At 48.7% G+C, this 17,209-nt stretch overlaps 1 long non-coding RNA gene across 1 annotated transcript in view; it reads left to right on the top strand.

Annotated features, from left to right (window-relative positions):
* Positions 1-14,613, top strand: part of LOC142069852 (uncharacterized) — a 220,519-nt gene extending 205,906 nt beyond the window's left edge. The window contains exon 5 of the long non-coding RNA XR_012665820.1: positions 14,488-14,613. This is a non-coding gene — a long non-coding RNA (uncharacterized LOC142069852). The remainder of the gene's footprint in view (positions 1-14,487) is intronic.
* Positions 14,614-17,209: the final 2,596 nt, after the last annotated feature.

The following is a 17,209-nucleotide window of genomic DNA, read 5'->3' as shown; positions in this document are numbered from 1 at the left end:
AGCATGCGGGAGAGAGAGAAATGGATAGAAAGGCTTCTGTTCTTGTAGTAATCCTAAGGTCTTCTTCACATGCTTAAACTGTCTCTACTGTAGAACTTTCTCACCTAGAGAGAGTGAGCATATCTGTTAAATATGGAGGGCAGGTTATCAGTATTGGAATTAAGAATGCCCTCCTCCTATGCACACACACACTTTAAATAAGTATTAGTTGTTAATATTTATAGAATGTTATGTGTTTTACAAACTCAGATGGAAATACTGAAATTCTAATTATTGAAGGGAGCTAAATATAAATTAGATTTTCTTCATATTTAGAGACTTCTCCAGAGCACAACAAAGTCTTAAAAAAAAAACATGTCAACACTTCCCTGATAAAAAAGAGCTTTCAGGAGCCATTATTTGCATGAAGGGAAGGATACAGTTGTTGAAGGAGAAATTCAGCTCTGAGAACATTAGAACCCAGGTGCATTAGCAGGCCCACTGTAGGCCAAGGACTATCACACCCCATTTCTAGAGCTTGTGCCACATCACACTAAATGTGATCTCTAGCGGAATTACCCATCTACAAAGATACAAGGCTTCATGGCACTACAATATGACAAAAAAAATGTTCATGAACAATTTATCCCTGTGAAATCAGGACCCTAGAAATATTGCTATGACAGCTGTAACTGAGTAATGCCACTCATGGCATCAAAATGCCTGGAGGCAGCCTTAGAATAGTAACCCAATTTTCCTCAGTCAAATCATGTGAAAATCTGAGATATATTAAGCATCTGTAAAGGTAGGTCATAGGCCTATGGGTACAAGTGCACAATGGCAGCAAGGTATCTGAGAAAGCAAGCCATTACAATATAATAATTCAATATTGACAGTCCCAAGTGTTCGGATATCATGAGTCATGCCCTCCGAATATCATGAGATGGGCTTAAAAATCATAAATACAAAAAAGCAATAAAGTTTGTGTTCTTTTTATTTGCCTTCTGGCATGGGTGCCTTTATGGATTTTCTCCACAGCCATAAGGGTTAGAAACTTTTGTTGTTGTTGTTTTTTTTTAAATAAAAGCTGAGATTCTCACATAATTATATAACTCCAGGAGTTGGAGCTTTAAGAAGAACATGAAATATCATAAGATTCATGACAAAATCTGGCAATACTGATCATTTTTGTTCCATATCAGGTAAATAATGCAGATGTCCAGCATTAAAATAAACCCATAAAACTAATGTTATACGAAGTGAAATGTAAGTAAACGTGTCAAAGCATAGCTCCCACCATCACCTCTATATAAAACTAACAGAAGCTGAGATCATAAAAGGCTCGTAGGCCTAACTTATTGAAAATGAAAAGTGGGTCTTGTGCACCCTATGATGGTAGCTTACCACCCCAGGAACCTACCTGTTTAATTATTCTAATCCTTGGTAGTGTGGTCCCCAGGTGCATGGAATTGCTCAGCCTCAACAAATTCTAAAGCATGGTAGATTTTGCCCGAGTGAGTTGCTACAGCTGAAAATAGTTTTCACATTAGCATACCATGCTTTGTTGTTTTCTGGTGCAAAGCCATGATTTCTGCATTCTTATCAAACTACACATAGGACATCACATTTGCATTTAGCATGACATGTTTTTAATTTGCTTTTCATTCTCTTAGTGAACTTCTCAACGAATACATGTCTAATTGAGCTATTCCATGCTATCAGTTTCTGAGGCACTATTCAAGCTTCTGTCACATGCCAAAGCACCGGTCACTTGCAAAGCCGTGGATGGTCAAGCCCTGGGAATCTCCTCATCAGAAAATTTTAACTGTGATTATCTGTTTTAAATAATGCAATTATGTGGTGTCTACAACAATATGTTTCTTGTTACAATATGTAGAATTTGAACCCAAGCTCACTCATTTTAATGTTTTACGTGTCGTGCATTATTTTAGAAGTTATTTGTTATAGCTGCAGCTCTGTTGTTTCTAGTTCCAGAATAGAACATTATTCAAAATGTAGATGGCTAGTTTCTATTCTGCACCTCCTGCGTATGGGTGACCAGTGTAATGGCTCCTGATGCAACCTTGAGCAGTCTCCAGCTGCCTATGGACTGCTCTGCAAGCCAAGAATCCCTGAAAAGCTGAATACTATGAACACACCCATTTCCTACCCTGATTCTCCTGCTCAGGTTGTGGCCTGGACTGCAGGGCAGCGTAAAGCCCCTTATATCAGCCACATACAACTTCTTTGTCAAGAGAATTCTCCCCTGGACAACTCTGGCCTCTATTTATCCCATACATTGCTGGGGTGTTGTGTCATTGCTAGAGTGTGGGCTAAAATCTAGCTCAGATTCTGTAAACAATTTTACGTTAGGTACCAATAATATTAGATAAACATTCTTCTTTTACACTGATTCTGCACCAAACTCTATTGACTTCAATGGAATTATTCCTGATTTGATTTACACCAATGGACCAAATTCTGCCCTTAGATATGTTGATATAAAGCTATAGTAATTCCATTGACTTCAGAGGAGTAACTCTGTGTTAACATCGATATAGGCAAGATCAGAATTTGGCCAAATAGTCTCAGAAATGCACCCTGTAAATTGGTATCATCTTTAATTTCCAAATTTACTAGTTAACTGAAAAAATAAATGCTAAATTAAGTTGATCAAAATTGCTGGCAAATCATTCAGAAAGAGAAGCAGTAAGGTTTAGATGAGTTTGGTCTTGAATCTGATGCCCTCTTGTACCAACTTGTGGCCGGACAAGGGAACAGACTCGTAGAATCCTCTACCAGGTGCCTGGACTCACTAAGGATCCAATCCAATCCCCATTAAAGTCAAAGGAAAACTTGCCATTGATTTCAGTGGGTGTTGTATCATGCATGACAACCCAACCCTGAAACTCCCTCAGATGAACTCTAAATTACTTCTGTGGGAATTCAGTCAGTGCAGGGGAGTGAGGAGGGGAAAGCTGTTCTAAGTATGATTCTGGCATGCCACCAAAATCAAGATTAAAATGAGGATCCTTCTGGTCCATATACTAAAGAGTTATTTTTCAATTAGGGCCCATCCGGAAATTCTGAGTACATAATCACAGAATTGGGAGGAAGTTGACAGTATTTTGATCAGAAGTAGCTATTCTTTGTTGGTTTTATTTTAAGAATTATGTGATCTCAGATAAAATACTGTTGTCAAGGTCTAAACTATAAACAAAGGAAATAAACATTTAAAGAAACAGATACCTTCAGTTTACAGCATGTAATGGAATAGACTTGCTATTTAATATAAAAACAGATTCTCATAAAATATTGTTTATTACTTCCTGATTTTGGTGCGGTCTGAAGTGTCACCAGTATAGCTCCTCTTGCTGCATTTCCCCTTCTGTTCCCAACTTAAATCATTAAGGAGGAGCACCAAATAAAATACATAGTGCTGTAAAAGTTTCCTAAATTGTCCAGACTTTAGGAAAGGATTGAGCCAGTTCCTGACACACGCACAAACACACAATCCTGGACCAGTAATAATGTATGTGCTGCTCATTTTATCTGGAATTTTACATCTCCATTCATTTAATTTACTGTTCATGAAAAAACAAACACAAAAATTTAGCAACTGTCACATCATGTTACTTATGCTATGTATGAAAACACTGAGAAGACATAGATAGGATTATGATTTTAGCATCAGGGTTTTTGTGCTACTTGAAGAGAAAAGTTTGGCGATGTAACAAATCACGGCTTTCCAAAGTTTAATCACAAAGGGATTTGTGCAGTTCTAATAAGTTTTTAGGATTTTAAAATATGATTCAAAACACTTTTTAAAAAGAAAAAGTAAAAAGTACTACTGTGCCTGTGGTGTGGAGGGGACAGCTCGCGTGTAGGTATCTCATGCAGCAGGTGTCTGACGGACTAATTTTTAATCTTTGCTTTGGGAAAGCAATCGAACGGTAGCTGTTGGTATTTGTTTAATAAAAACTCCAGATGTTGACAATGTTTCCCTGTGGCTAGTGCTAGATAATAATTTGCACACAGCTATTGAACCCCACCAACATTATTCATATGTGCAGCTTACAATAGGATTCTCTTTTTGTGAGCAAGACTCAAAGACTTTTCAAGTATTAACCTGAGCCAGCCACACAGTATTTATTCACTGGCTGCTGTGACAGGGTGGGGCCAGATGGCTACAGGAGAGTATTTTGAAGCAAAAGATGTTTTTTATTTGCATAACACACTTACAAAGTAAAAACAGCGGCATATGCAATGTGAAACACAGCAGCCAATCACAATTGTTTTCTCATTAGCTTCAGGGGAGGGAAGTGTTCAAGCTTGCCTGGGCCCAGAGCAGGGGGCTTCCTTGACTCTCGTGGTATTCCACGCATCCGAGTTACCTGGTGGCTCACAGCGAGGGGACTTCATCGACTCTTGTGGTCTTCCACCCCTTCGAGTTACCTGGCGCCATGCCCAAGTGTCACCAACAATTCCCTCCTCTGAAAGCACCCAACAAGAGGGGCAGGCTGTGTGGTTGACAATCCGGGGGTGGGGGCACATGCATCCACGTGTGAAAGGATCCTTCTAAGGTGGTGGTGTCTGCAGCAGCAATGGCTGGAGTTGGGGTCCCTTATTCTCTCCCCCAATCAAAGGGTCAGTCAAAGGGACCCGGACAGGGACACCGAGCAGAGAAACCTCGGACAGTGCCCACCACTCCTCAAAAGCATCAAGGGAGTCGGTGGACGCCGCCCAGAGGAACTCCGCCCGGATACGTGAACGGACCGAGGATCGGAAAACGGCCCACAGTCACAGGAAACTCCATCGGCCAACCTCCTCTCTCTGGTTTTATAGATGGCCGTTTTAGCCAGTGCCAGGAGGAGGTTAACTAGGAGATCCCGCAACTTTGTGAGGCCACGGATGGGGAGTGCATAAATAAAAAGGTGAGGGGAAAAATGCAACCAAAAATGTAATAGGAGATTTGTGAGGAGCTGGAACAGGGGCTGCAGCCTGGCGCACTCCAAATATACGTGCACCAGAGTTTCCCTCACACCACAAAAAAGGACAAGTATCTGGGACGGGGGTGAACCGTGCCAAGTACGTGCCCATGCTCACAGCTCCATGAAGGAGCTGCCAACTGATGTCCCCGATGGGCCTCGGAACCAAGGTGGAATAAAGGCTGGCCCACCGGGGCTGCTCACCCTCCAAAGGTGGCAGAAGGTCTTGCCACTTTGTGTCGGGGTGGGACACTAGGGTGAGGGCATGAAGGGTGTGGAGCACGAGCATGTACAGATGTTTCCTTGGCATGGTTTGGAAGCGTACCGGCTGCAGTTTATGCAGCCGGCTCGCAGTGAAGGGGTGAGGGGGTCGATTGGGTCTGTGGGGCAGGGGTCCAATTAAAAGGTCCAGCGGGCCTGGGATAGAGGGTGGGTGGGGCATGCCCTCGAGCAGGACCTGGTCAAGGTAAGCTCGAGCAGCGGGCGGCAAAGCGGCCTTCGCCTCCTGAAGTACGCGCTGGGGGGTGAGAGGTCTGGAGAGCCCCATGCGTCGGGTGAGCATCAGGGGATCCAGCCAGTCTCCCCGATCATAGTCCAGGAGGTCTCCAACTTTTGTGACTTCTTCCAGGATCAAGCTCTGGCGCACTGAACGGGACTCCACCACCTGCACATGGAGCTGGAGGTTGTGTAGCAGGGGCTCCGCGAGGAGATCTACCCCCTCGGTGGCTGCCACGGACCTGGTCGTTAAAAACAGTTTCCAAGTCCAGAGGAGGTCCTGGTAGAAGAACAGCAGCCCCGAGAGGTCTTGTGGAAGACCTCCCGGATGGAGATAAAAGAGCTGACAGTCATATCGGAGCCCTCGGATGCGGCGCAGGATGGCATGTGCCAGTGTGCTCCAGGCTGAAATGCCTGCAGCATAGAGGAGCCTCTGTAGGGCCTGGAGGCGGAAGACACAGACCTGAGTGTGTAGACACTTCAAGCCCTGTCCTCCTTCCTTCAGGGGTAGATGAACAACCCCTACAGGGGCCCAGTGCGTTCCTGACCAAAAGAACCCCAGAATCAATGTCCGGAGATTAGTCAGGAAACCCGGGGCCGGGACCAGGGTGTTGAGCCGGTACCAGAGCATGGACAGGACTAGTTGATTAAGCACCAGTGCTCTCACTTGGAGGGAGAGACATCGGAGTAGTCCCATCCATTTCCGGAGCCGCTCTATCACCCCGCCCTCTAAATTTTCCCAGTTTTCCGGTGGAGAGGGATGCGTGGCAGAAAGGTAAACACCGAGGTAGAGCAGAGCACCAGCGCTCCACCAGATGGTCTCAAGCGCGGGTGGGAGGGAGCTTACCTGCCGCCAGTCCCCCACCGCCAAGCCAGAGCTCTTGACCCAGTTGACTCGGGCGGAGGAGGCTGCCGAATAGATGGCCTGGCATGCCTCCACACGTGCCAAGTCGCCCGGGTCCTGGACCACGAGGAGTACGTCATCAGCGTACGCCGACAGGACCAGCCGCAGCTCCGGCTCCCGCAGCACCAACCCTGTCATCCTCCTGCGGAGGAGACACAGGAAAGGCTCGATCGCCAGAGCGTACAACTGGCCTGAGAGGGGGCACCCCTGCCGCACTCCTCGCCCGAAGCTGACCGGTTCAGTCAGGGTCCAGTTGAGCCTAACCAAACACTCCGCGGAGGCATACAGCACCCGGAGAAAACTCACAAACTGAGGTCCGAATCCAAACGCCTGCAGAGTGCTCAGGAGGTACCCATGGTCTACTCTATCGAACGCCTTCTCCTGATCAAGAGACAGGAGGGAGAATGACAGACCATCTCTCCGCCCGAGTTCCAAAAGGTCTCGGACTAGAAAGAGGTTGTCAAAAATGCTGTGACCCGGGACAGTATAGGTCTGGTCTGGGTGGATCACGTCCGCCATCACAGACCCTAGCCGCAGCGAGATTGCTTTCGCTACGATTTTGTAATCCGTGCTAAGGAGTGAGACGGGACGCCCAGTTTCGTACATCGCGGAGGTCCCCCTTCTTCGGCAGCAAAGCGAGCACCGCTCACCTGCACGACAGAGGGAGGACCCCGCTCTGCAAGGACTCAGCCCAGACGGTGACTAGGTCTGGGCCGAGAATGTCCCAGAACGCGCGGTAAAACTCCACGGTCAGCCCTTCCATGCCCAGAGATTTATTGGTGGGCATGAGACGGAGGGCTTCCGAGAACTCGGCCAGGGTGAGAGGCAGCTCTAGTCGGTCTCGGTCGCCCACGCTGACCGTGGGGAGTTCCTCCCAGAGCACCCTGCAAGCGCCAGGATCGGTCGGATCTGGAGAGAAAAGGCTTGTGTAGAAGTCACGGGCCCTCCCACACATCTCCTCCAGATCCGTGAGGGGGTGCCGTCTTCCGCAAGAAGGCAGGTGACGTGTTTCTTGGCCCCCCTCGTTTTCTCCAGGGCATAGAAGAAGCGGGAGCCGCGGTCCATCTCCTGAAGGAGGCGGATGCGGGACCAAACGAAGGCACCTCGGGCCCAGTGGTCCTCGAGGGCCCGGAGCTCCTCCCGCTTCTCCCGGCACGCTCCGCAGAGGGACGGGTCCTCGGGGTTGGCGGCCAGGCGCCTCTCCATCTCTAAGACCTCCCTTCCAACTGCTCTATCGCCGCATTTCGCCGTTGGCTGGTGCCCCGAGTGTAGTCACAGCAGAAGAGCTTGGCGCGCACCTTCCCGAGATCCCACCATCGCCCCACCGAGGGAAAGGCACGCCACTGCTCTCGCCAGGCCAGCCAAAACTCCCGGAAGGACATCACAAAGCTCTCGTCCTCCAACAGGCTGTTATTAAAGTGCCAATAGGCCGGCCCCGGTCTCTCTGCACGGAGGGAGACCGTTATGGTGACTAAATGATGATCAGAGAATGGGGCCGGCCGAATGGCGGAGGAGTGGGCTTGTGAAAGGTGGAAACGGGATAAGTAAATAAGGTCCAACCGAGAGTGGTGTGACCGATGGGCCTCCACCCGGACAAAGGTGAACGTGGAGGTGTCATCTGGGTGATGGTCACGCCAGACGTCCACTAGGGAGTGATGGTCAACTATCCCTTGGAGAAAATTCGCAGCGGCCAGACTCGGTTCGGCCCCTGAGCGGTCCTGTTCCTCGAGGGTGGTGTTAAAGTCCCCTCCCAGGACCAGGCACTCGTGCGAATCCAGGGTGCCGAGAAAGTCGGACACCCGCTGATAAAATTGTGGCCGCCTGGAGCTCATTTGCGGGGCATAGATGTTAACAAGATTAACCACGAGCCCCTCCATACGGACTCGAAGGTGCAGCAGGTGGCCCGGCACGGCTTCATTGACCCCTAGCACCTCGGTCCATAGGTTGGGGGAGAACAGGGTCACCACTCCAGCTTGCCAGGTCGCGAAGTGGATAAAGTATACCCCATCCCCCCACTCCAGCCGCCACCTGTCCTCGGCGGCTGGGTCCGTATGGGTCTCCTGCAGGAAAACTACAGAGTACCTCCCTTCCCGAAGGTAAGAGAGCACCTGGGACCTGCGGAGAGCCATCCTACAGCCCCTGGTGTTCAGGGTCGCAATAATAAGAGGCATCATGCGGAGGGCTGGGGGGGTGGGGGCCTCATGTTGGCGGGGGTGTTCAGGGCCCCCAGCGGGTAGCGCAGCAACACGTGACCCATCCCATGGGTGAGTAGATCGCGTCGGAAGCTGCGGGCTCGCTCGTAGGCCGCAGCACCGCGCCTTCCTTGCCCCCTGCCCTCCTTTATAAGGGCCCTTGTGGCCTGGAGGATTTGATCAAAGTTCCCCCATAGCTGAAGAGCCAGCTGTGCCCTATCGCGGGCGCCACGGGTGTGCTCTAGGAACTTCCGTAGCGCATGCCGCAGATCATGGGAGGGTGGGGTTACAATTCCCGAGGTGTTCCCTGATGTGCCTCTTAATACAGCCTCGTGGTCCACTAAGGCGGGTAGACAGGGTGCGGACCACCGACGGGGCGTCTGAGAGGCTGGGGTTATTAAATTCATTTCACGCCTTGGGGTGGAGGGGGATGGCAGGGGAAAAATTGCCACTCCTAATGGGTCGCAGGTAGAAAGTGCAAAGACTGCTCCCTGGGGGGAATCTGCGAAAGGCGGAAAGGAAATAACCCCAGGGGCGGCATTAACATTGCAGGAGGAGGGGACTTGGGCAGGGGCAGGGGTGGGGGCAGGGGCAGGGGCAGGGGTAAGGCTCTGGGGTGCAGGAGGCAAGCAGCTAAAGGAAAGTGCCTCCTGAGCAGAGTCAAGGGTTAAGAGGTAAGGGAGGGGGCTCCCAATAATGCTAGATGCTGGCTCCATGGTGGTCTTAGAGGCCATGGCATCAGGTGGTGGACCACCTTCTGCAGGGTACTCACCCGGGAAGGCAATTAGGGGGAGGGAGCATGGGGAAAGGGAGGCTGGGGTAAGGCTGCCCACCTCGAGGCCAGCCGGCAGCAGATCATCCCCTCCCTGGGTGACTGGGGTCAAATCTAGGGCCTCAATCTCCGCGTACACGGGGGAGAGGCCAACTCCTGCCACCCCGGGGGCCTCTCCTCTAGGGCCCGCCTCAACGGTCGCCTCGGGGTCCGCGGGGGGTTTGGGTAGTGTCCAGGCAGAAGGGGCGTCCTCAGAAGTCTCGGAGGGGAGGGTCTCCCGTGGAGGGGGGATTCTGCCCTCCAATGCCAGTCCGTCTTCCCCTCCCAACACCAGCGGATGGATCTCGCTTGTGGCCGTGGCGGGAGGCTCTATAGCAGTGCTTCCTTTCCTGGTCTTCCAGGGGGCTTCCGCGTCGGATGGATGCAGCGGAGCTCGAGCCTTCCGCTTGCCTCACTTCCCCTGGACTAGGGTCCAGCCCTCCATAGCGTCATCTGGGGGCTGGTTAGCAGGGGTTGTGTCGGGGGGCGGAGGCGATGGTTTAGGGGTTCGGGGAGGTAGCGGTGAGGCAACATGAGGGGCGGGGGTTTCTCCTTGGGGAGGGCCCTTTCCTCTACCCGGTAATATCCTTGCCACACCCTCCTCCATGGGCTCTGTTGGAGTGGTACTAGCAAGGGTGGAACTCCCTTGCTTGCCCGGGCGTTGTAGGGAAGGTATTTCTTGGGCCCGGACGGGAGCAGCGATGGGTCGAGTAGGAGGAGGGTTGGTTTCAGGTGCCGGGCAGCCAGGGGCGTCGGCAGCAACGGGGCCAATGTCCTGCCGGATCTCGGGGGTCTCGGGTGCCCCTCCCCCCTGGGCCAAAGGGCAGTCTCTGAGGACATGCCCCGCTGAGCGGCAGAGGTAGCACCGGGCCTCTCCGGTAGAGTAAAAGACCCGATAGAGGGCTCCCTGGTAGGGGACTAGAAAAGACCCCTAGAGCGCCTCTTCATCACGCGCCCCTGCCGGCGGTAGAAGCTGCACTTGCCGGCGGAACGAAAGGATGTGACGGAGGGTGGGGTCCTTGCAGCCCAACGGGAGAGGGCTGATGACAGAGACAAGTTTCCCCAGAGTGGAGAGAGCGGGTAACAGGGCAGCATTGGGTAAGAAGGGAGGAACGGAGGTAAGGACGAGGCGAACGCCCAGGTCTTCTAACAGTTCTAGGGGGACAAACACCCCCGCCACCGTCAGGCCCCTCTCCACTGCCTCCTGGGCGGCAGCCTCCGAGGCTAAGAAAAAAACGACCTTCCCATACATCTTGGAGGCTGCCACAATAGCCGTGGGTCCTACCACCTTCGCCAATGCCTGCACGTACGTCTCCACGTGGGGCGAGGTGGGCACCAGGAGGCAACGGACGCCGTGCCTCCTGGTCAAGGCGGGGAAAGGGCCCCGGCTGCTGGTGATGGTGGCAGAGGCAGGGGGGGGCGAGATGATGAGGCGGCAGGCAGGGAGGAGCCCGTTGCCACCCGGGCATACGTCCTGGGGGCCGGGGGAGGGACAATCGCAGAGCTGGTGGAGGGAAATGCAGGGAAGGGCGCCACGGTTGATGACGAGGCCACAGCGGTGGGGGCAGCCTCTGCCATGGAGGACTCAGTGGTTTTAGCGGGGCCCTTTCCTTTCCTCCTGCCCTGGCCCTTCTGGCCAACCCAGGGGGGGTTTCCTAGAATCTGGGGGGGCGGTGGGTGCAGCAGCAGCAGCGATCGGCCCACTGCCTCCTGCTGTGGGGGGGGGCAAGTATCTTGACAATAGTGGTGGTGGGGGGACCTTGGGGGTCGGGCAGGGGTGGTGGTGGGGGAGGGACAACTAGTTTTGTTGAAGCGGCCTCACCCCTCTCATTCCCCGCCATTGTGAGCAGGGAGAGACAGGGAGACACCGGAAGGAGAAGGGGGGAGGGGAACAGGAAAAAAAACACTCCTCCCCGCTAGGCTGCAGGCGGGGAGGGAGGGGAATGCCGAGGGGGTTGGACTGGGAGGGGGGGAAGAAACAAAATCGGGGTCCGGTAATAGGGGCAAGCTGTGGGATAAGCAATCCGGGGGGGGGTGCAGACCCACACACGTTTGTCCAAAGAGTCTCGGTTGGTCGGTTGTTATGTCCGGTCCGGAAGGCAAAGTTCAAAGTGAACAGCTGGATCCGAAGGGAGATGGCAGGTTGCCAGCAGGGACAGACGGCGGGGGGGCCGTGACAGTTGTAATAACGATGGGGGGGTAGGGGCACCGATGGATCGGGGGTGGGGGTCTCCACGCCACACCCCCTGTGCCGCCACAAACGCAAGTAACCACAGTCAAACTCCCCCCCACAAGAGTATAATTCAGAAAATTACTCAGTCTTACGGCCCCCTTCACGATGATTTATAGCTCTCCTGGATTATTTCTCCTGTCTTCTGAAATCTTCTTCTCCAGCTGTGTTGGCTGTGTTCCAAGGCTTCCGGCATGCTGAGAATGTTGTAAAGTCCGAGCTGCTAGCAAAACGGCTGGGTCTGGGGGTTTCCACTCCCCCCTCCGGACAGCAAAATCGGCAATCTTCCCCCACCTCCTCCGGGGGCTCAGCTGAGGCAAATAACTGCGCCCGAAAGCAGGCGTGGGGGGGCGGGTGCTGGCGAGCTAAGGGCCGAAGCACGTAAACGGGAAAAAAAACACAAAAGATTAAAAGAAAACAAAAAAAAGCGTCTGGCCCGGTCGGGGGGGGGATTAAGGCAGGTGCAAAAAGTAAGAAAAATCTGGGCCAGGGGCTTTAGGAAAGAATAGAAAGCAGATACCTGAGGAGCAAGCAAAAGACGTTCCGTTTCCCAACAGGAGAGGTTCCAGAACAATCAGGAACCTTCTGGAGACAATTAAGACAGACAGGCTGATTAGAACACCTGCAGCCAATCAAGAAGCTGCTAGAATCAATTAAGGCAGGCTAATCAGGGCACCTGGGTTTTAAAAAGGAGCTCACTTCAGTTTGTGGTGTGCATGTAAGGACCTGGGAGCAAGAGGTACTAGGAGCTGAGAGTGAGAACGCGGACTGTTGGAGGACAGAGGAGTACAAGCATTATCAGACACCAGGAGGAAGCTCCTATGAGGATGAAGAAGGCGTTGGGAGGAGGCCATAGGGAAGTAGCCCAGGGAGTTGTAGCAGTCGCACAGCTGTTCCAGGAGGCACTCTAGACACGTGCATTCCACAGGGCCCTGGGTTGAAACCCAGAGTAGAGGGCGGGCCCAGTTTTCCCCCAAACCTCCCAACTCCTCGTCAGACACAGGAGGAGTTGACCTGGACTGTGGGTTCACGAAAACGGCCAAACTGAGGGCTGCTGTGATGCTCCAAGTTGAGCATATCTGCCAATAAGCACAAGACCCACCAAGGTAGAGGAGGAACTTTGTCACACTGCATAATCCTTGTAAAGAGCGCTAATGTGTGTTAATGGGTGTATTTTCAGCTAAAAGTGCAGTGCCATTATTTCAAATCCCCAGTTAACCTGAAAATGGAGCCTTATCTAAAATTTTGTTTGTGAACTCACAGTATCAAGATTGCTTGTATCAAAGTTGATCAAAATATGAACTTAAAAATACAATGAGGTATGGAAATATAGCTGTGCTAATTCAATTTCTGATTCATTTTTGCTTTCTATTTTAGTTGATTTTCTGTGCAGTATGATGATTGCGGGCTCTCGGATGATCAACATAAAGAACATCTTTGGGTCGTGTCTGAGTGAAAATTCTTATTAGTAACAAAAAATCTCCTTTATTGATCATCTCATGTAACTATGCAAATCCTAACAGCACATTTTGTTTTATATTCTGTGTACTGATGTTTTGGCAAGTAAGTATTAAAGCATTTCTGATTCCTGAAGTTCTTCTATATCCTCATCCTCTCCTGCTGCTTCTTCTGTATACTCTTGGGTGACAAGCAGACGCTTCTGGGGTAGATCAAATCAAGATTCTTGGGCTTTGTGCCACATGGTCACAGGGGGCCCAGATGGAGCTGTGAGTTTGTGGTAGAGTAGCAGGTGGTTGCGTGAGGTACAGCTGATTGATGTTGGCCAGCTGCCTGCTTGGGTGAGCCAAGCTGTCTAACCTGGAAGAAAAATCAAGAACTCAAGAGCATAAGGCAGACAAGAGTCTTCCTGGGGGTTATGGGAAGGAGTCTATTGTAGGGGAGGTGATGTGGTCAGATTCTGTCGGGGGGAAATGGTTTTGGCACAGTCTGACATTTTGATGGATCTAAGCACCATTAACCATAATCACCCACCAGTTTCAGTGTGCATGTGTTTTGTCAAACCTTTCCAACAGATTCAGTTTGCATAGTACTGCATTTCCTTTTATGGATTTATGGAAAACTAAGACAAAATCACCAATTTTTGTCATAAAAATTGGTGAATTTCATTCGTTTTATATTAAAACCCTTTGACTGAAATTCACGGGTTTGGGGCGAATCTTTCAGCAAAGACTGTCTTTTTACTATGTCTGGAAAACAGTAACAGCAAATATGATGAAAACATTTAGTCACTTTCATTGGTGGATCTGCAACTAGGCAACTTTATGTTATTTTGAAGGGTTCATCACAAATATTTTTCAGAGGTCCACTGACAAGATACACAGTGGATATCATGACATGCTGTCAGTCTGCATGTGCAATATCTATTGATGTCAATGGGTGTTGAGTATGCAGATTGAGGGAGCAATACTATATATTGGCCAAAACTGGACCCATTTATCCAACCCTCCTCACACTTTGGGAGTTCACATAATGGGGTGCAGATCTGCATCACTGGCTTTCATTTTGATTTGGCTATCACTGGAAAACAGAGACAGAAAAAACACTCCTGCTTTTGCCTATTTCTCCTTGATAGAGGGATGGATTTTATGATGACAAGAAAAGGAAACCCAATCCTGGTGCCTCACAAGTCACTAATGAGTGCAATATCTTCCATGAGTGAGAAGTCTGAAGGAGAACCTTATTAAAATACCTAAATAAGTCTATATTGTAATTTACATGAGGAAATATTGAGTGACTATACAGTAAGGTAGATAGAAAAGATGCATAGTAAATTGTGCCAAGTTTGGTTTCATTTGGGATATAACTCCCTTCATAATATGTAGATTAATTTTAAATTAGTTAATATGCAATTACATTCTAATTTCCAGGCAAATCAAAAGTCAAAGAAGACCAGATGATTCTCATAAGAACGACCATACTAGGTCAGACCAACAGTCCATCTAGCCCAGTATCCTGTCTTCTGACAGTGGCCAGAACCAGATACTTCAAAAGGAATGAACAGAACTAGGCAAGTATTGAGTGATCCATCCTCTGTTGTCCAGTCCCAGCTTCTGGCAGACAGAGGTTTAGGGACACACAGAAAATATAGTTGTATCCCTAACCAGCTTGGCTACTAGCCATTGAGGGACCTATCCACCATTATGATGGACCTATCCCATAGCTTTTTTGATCAATGCTAGGACTTGTACTTACAAGTAGAGCTTCAAATGAAAAAAAAAATCCCCACAATTAAACAATTCCGTGGGTCCTAAAATATCAAAATATTCCTGAATAACACTTTTGAAGTATTTTAAAGAAACCTTTACATATAAGACATCTATATTTGGCTAATTAAACTTATAATAGCTGCTACTAATTACCTCATTAGAATATGAACATTATAATGTCAATATAATTCAATTAAACTGCTTTGAGCTTAATTACTGTGGGTCTTCATTATATATTTTCATATACTTCATATAGCACAGATTAATATGTGATATTTTCCTTTAAAGACACACTAAAAAGACAAATTCAACAGACATATCACTGATGGGGTACATTCCACCTTGGATGGAAAGGAGTTAGAAAATAGGTGCAAGGTTCAACTTGCATCAATTTGGCATTCTGTAGATATATAGCAGGAATGTAATTTACATGCTGCTTCTGTATTGGAAAAAGCAGCCAAAAGGAGGTATAGGGTAAAGTAGATTCCCCTATGTGTTTTCACGCCTCACTGCTTTTTCGGTTATAACTCATCTTCTCTTGTAAGTTACAATTGTTTGCATAGATTAAATGCCAAATCAATGTGAGCTACACTACTTTAGCTCTGACACCAATGTACCCCTTTTTTCCTGATCCTTCTTTACCGAAGGCGCAATTCTATTTATTTCCTTAACCATTTGTACCTGATAGACAATTGTTGCCTGAAATGTTCTTAGCTATGGGGGATATTATTACTATTTTATATTATAGTAACACTTGGAAGCCTCATTGTACTACATGCCCATAACTAGAAACTGTTCATTCCCTGAAGGATAAATAACACAAGTTAGACCAAGTAATTGTTATATCCTCATTTTACAGTTGAGGTTAAGACACTCACCAAGTCTGTGGAAGTGGGAACTGAACCTAGAGTGCCTGAATGCTAGTCCAGCATCTGAACACAAGGCCATTTTTCCTTTCTGAAAGAACAGTCTCAGGTATTGAAGGTAAGCAGCAAGTAAAGGTGGATCAGCTGGCAAAACGCTCTAGTTAAATGAAAGAGGAATGTTGGCCTTGTGGGAAAAGTAAGATGGATTCCTTCATAAATTATAGCTTATGTCTTTCAGACAAAAAGCATACACAGTCAGAAATTTTTCCAAGGAAAGAAACTAAATAACACCAGTTCACTTTCCACAGTGATTGGCAAGAGGTGTTGATTGTACAGCTGGAAAAAGCCAGACTGGCAGCAGTGATAGGATGGTCCAACAAATGCTTTCAAAAAACTAAATATTCTTGGCAATAAAAATATGACTAACTATACCAGTTTTGATATGACACTGGCAAGCAGTCTCAACATATTTTTTTAAAAAGGCTTTATTAATTGAAAGCCTTCCAAATGGCAATAAGCAAGAGGAAAGCACCTGTTTCTCCATGCCGCTGAAGATATGAGTCCCTAGGTAAAGATACACGTCTTGTCCTTCTATAATAACTGCTGTTCAAGAAATGCATGGGAAAAGAATGCAAAGAGCAAGTGAGATCAACAGTGCCACATTAAAAAGAGGCTTTCACACTGAGGAGTACGCTCAAATATATCAAGTTTAAGATGATGATTTCCCTTGCCATTTTTTGCTAATTATCGAAGACTGTTGTTTAAATAAAAATTTCTCTCTCAACCCAACTGTTCCTCCTCCTTGATCATGCAGTAAAATCAAAATGCTGGATTTGTAACATCACAATCATTTCCATGAAAACAACCTCTGATTATGCAAATACTAAAGAGGTTTTGTGTTGAGGGAACTGAGAACTGGAACCATATCCTCCACGCCTAGTGAAATCTTTCAGAGACACACCAGGTGAGATTATGTGCATGCTTCTAAAAGCCTACGGGAGAAGGGCTAAAGTGGCTTTAAGATACTTTTGCATACTCTAGATCTTGGGCTACTCCTGGGGCTGGCCTAACTTAGCACTGCGTTCCTGTCTAAATATTAACTCCTAGTGTTGACCTGTAGGTCACAGTCCTGCCGAAATAACTACAGATCTGACGTTGCCCCCATCTCAGACACTCCCCTCCAGTCCCCCAGCATGTCCCCCTAACAATTGTCTTCCTCAGATACCGTTCCTGGGGACTCATTCTGCTTCTAAGACCCCTTTACACCACTCTGGCCCTTCTGCCTAATGTAAAGGGACAGGAGTGGGGGATGAGTGCTACGTTTCACAGCATGCAAACAAAGGAGTTAGGATAAAAACATATATACTCTTGCAGGAAGGTTGCAGCGTAACACCACTGTATTTCTTATAATTCAGAATAATAACACAATAAGAACCCCATAACACAGAGAGACAGAGCTGTGTGCTTCCTAAAACGGAGAGATACAACTCACCCCACTTTACTCTAAGCTGGCTGAA

Source organism: Caretta caretta, chromosome 1 (genome assembly GCF_965140235.1).
Source record: "Caretta caretta isolate rCarCar2 chromosome 1, rCarCar1.hap1, whole genome shotgun sequence".
NCBI lineage: Eukaryota > Metazoa > Chordata > Testudines > Cheloniidae > Caretta > Caretta caretta.
This window is presented reverse-complemented; position numbering and strand designations above follow the sequence as displayed.